Raw genomic sequence first — 2500 nt, 5'->3', positions numbered from 1 at the left:
ACCTCTTCAGGCATAGTTCACCATCTTTCGGGTCCCAACGCGAACGCTCTCGCTCGACCTCTCCGGCAAAGCGGACGAGATCGGCCGGTGATGCGGCCGCCGCGAACGACGACGTCTCACCTCCGCCGGACCGCGCCGACATTCACTTTCACTGCGCCCATGGGTTTCGTACTGCCCCGTGGCTCGCGCTCACGTTAGACTCCTTGGTCCGTGTTTCAAGACGGGTCGGGAAGGTGGCTGACTTCAGCCGCGGACCCCGTGCGCCTCGCGAAACGACACCGGAAGCGCGACCGAGACGAAGAGGCTGGGCACTGAGAACAGTCCCCGACCCACGACGCCCCAGCCGGCACCGGGCGCTCGGCCCCGAAGGGCAGACGCGGCGATCTCTCCTCGCCCGAACGGCGGGCCGACGGACACGCGCGCCTATAGTACCCGACCGAGGCCGGGTTACCTTGCGCGCGGCCTTCTCGCCGCCGTCCAGACGGTCGCGGCCTTCGCCCGGCGCTAGTGCGCTGGTCCCCGATCGGGCGGCGCCGCCGGCGGCCCGTGAGGGTCCGCACGACAACGTCGCCGACAGGGGGCCGGCTGAAAGCGACCGGGCGACCCGACAGGCCCTCCCGTTTGCCTCTCGACGGTTTCACGTACTCTTTAACTCTCTCTTCAAAGTGCTTTTCAACTTTCCCTCACGGTACTTGTTCGCTATCGGTCTCGTGACCGTATTTAGCCTTAGATGGAGTTTACCACCCGCTTTGGGCTGCATTCCCAAACAACCCGACTCTGGGAAGACGCCGTAGCGCGCCCGCCTGTCGCCGCCATGGGCCTGACACCCGCTCTGGGAAAAGGCCTCGATCAGAAGGACGCGGGCGACCGGCGAAGCGCGCCGTGACGAATTCCGTACGCCACAATTCCGCGCACTCCAAAAGCGCGCGGATTCGGCGATGGGCACATCCCGCTTCACTCGCCGTTACTGAGGGAATCCTCGTTAGTTTCTTTTCCTCCGCTTAGTAATATGCTTAAATTCAGCGGGTAGCCTCGTCCGACCTCAGGCCGAAAGTAAGGACCGGGACTATTCTTCCCGTTCCGCGCTCGCCGTCGGCGCCGCGCGCCGCCGCGCACCTCGATTCCCGCCCTTGAGCCGCCAGCCGTTGGCCTCTTCGAGGTCGACTCGCCGCCGCCGCGCGGGATTCTGGTCGCGATCGTCGCGCATCGTGCCGTGCTGTCTTGAGCGGGACGGGCGCTCGCGCGTCCGACGCCGCAGCAGCCGCGCGGAGAAATCCCCGCGCGGAACGTTTGCAACGCGACCCTGAGGCGGGCGCGGCCCCGGGATTGACCCGAGGCCGCAATTTGCGTTCAGAACGTCGATGCTCAATGTGTCCTGCAATTCACACTAATTCACGCAGCTAGCTGCGTCCTTCATCGACTCACGAGCCGAGTGATCCACCGCCAAGAGCCATCCACGATTGTTTCGCTCGCACAGTGCCTCGCACTATAGGGTGACAAAATAGACCGCGCCGAGCGGTCGGCCAGGCCGACGCTTGAAGCCGGAGCGCGCGGCACCGCGGCACTCGACGCGCAAACATTACCGGGTGACCGAATCGCCGGCCGGCGCGCCGCTCCTCGCGGGTCGGGCGCCGGGTAGCAAAGACTTTTTCTCTCGCTTGTCCGAGTTTCGCGTTCGCCGAAGCGTTTGCGAGACCGTTAATGATCCTTCCGCAGGTTCACCTACGGAAACCTTGTTACGACTTTTACTTCCTCTAAATGATCAAGTTAGATCGTCTTCTCGGACGCCGGCTCGACCGTTGCCGGCCGCGCCAGGTCCAATCGGAGGACCTCACTAAACCATTCAATCGGTAGTAGCGACGGGCGGTGTGTACAAAGGGCAGGGACGTAATCAACGCGAGCTAATGACTCGCGCTTACTGGGAATTCCTCGTTCAAGGGAAATAATTGCAATTCCCTATCCCTAGCACGACCGGGGTTCAGCGGGTTACCCAGACCTGTCGGCCAAGGCGAGCACATGCTGATCCGGTCAGTGTAGCGCGCGTGCGGCCCCGAACATCTAAGGGCATCACAGACCTGTTATTGCTCAATCTCGTGTGGCTAAACGCCACTAGTCCCTCTAAGAAGTTAGACGCCGACCGATTGGGTCGCGTAACTAGTTAGCAAGCCAGAGTCTCGTTCGTTATCGGAATTAACCAGACAAATCGCTCCACCAACTAAGAACGGCCATGCACCACCACCCACAGAATCAAGAAAGAGCTCTCAATCTGTCAATCCTCACTGTGTCCGGGCCGGGTGAGATTTCCCGTGTTGAGTCAAATTAAGCCGCAGGCTCCACTCCTGGTGGTGCCCTTCCGTCAATTCCTTTAAGTTTCAGCTTTGCAACCATACTTCCCCCGGAACCCAAAGACTTTGGTTTCCCGCAAGCTGCCGGAGAGGTCGTAAAACTAACGCCCCCCGATCGCTAGTTGGCATCGTTTATAGTCAGAACTAGGACGGTA

General features: G+C 61.4%; 2 non-coding genes and 1 pseudogene across 2 annotated transcripts in view; all 3 read right to left on the bottom strand.

Moving 5' to 3' along the window:
- The window catches only part of LOC146143666 (large subunit ribosomal RNA), a 3288-nt pseudogene extending 2238 nt beyond the window's left edge, over positions 1–1050 (bottom strand).
- Positions 1051–1298: 248 nt separating this feature from the next.
- Positions 1299–1452, bottom strand: LOC146143665 (5.8S ribosomal RNA). The gene has a single exon (XR_014501211.1). It is a non-coding gene; the product is annotated as a 5.8S ribosomal RNA (ribosomal RNA).
- A 247-nt stretch (positions 1453–1699) lies between these two features.
- The window catches only part of LOC146143664 (small subunit ribosomal RNA), a 1811-nt gene continuing 1010 nt past the window's right edge, over positions 1700–2500 (bottom strand). Inside the window, exon 1 of the ribosomal RNA XR_014500398.1 lies at positions 1700–2500. This exon is cut by the window's right edge and continues 1010 nt beyond it. This is a non-coding gene — a ribosomal RNA (small subunit ribosomal RNA).

The sequence above is a fragment of the Ascidiella aspersa genome, chromosome 5 (genome assembly GCF_963924565.1).
Source record: "Ascidiella aspersa chromosome 5, kaAscAspe10.2, whole genome shotgun sequence".
Taxonomy (NCBI): Eukaryota; Metazoa; Chordata; class Ascidiacea; order Phlebobranchia; family Ascidiidae; genus Ascidiella; species Ascidiella aspersa.
This window is presented reverse-complemented; position numbering and strand designations above follow the sequence as displayed.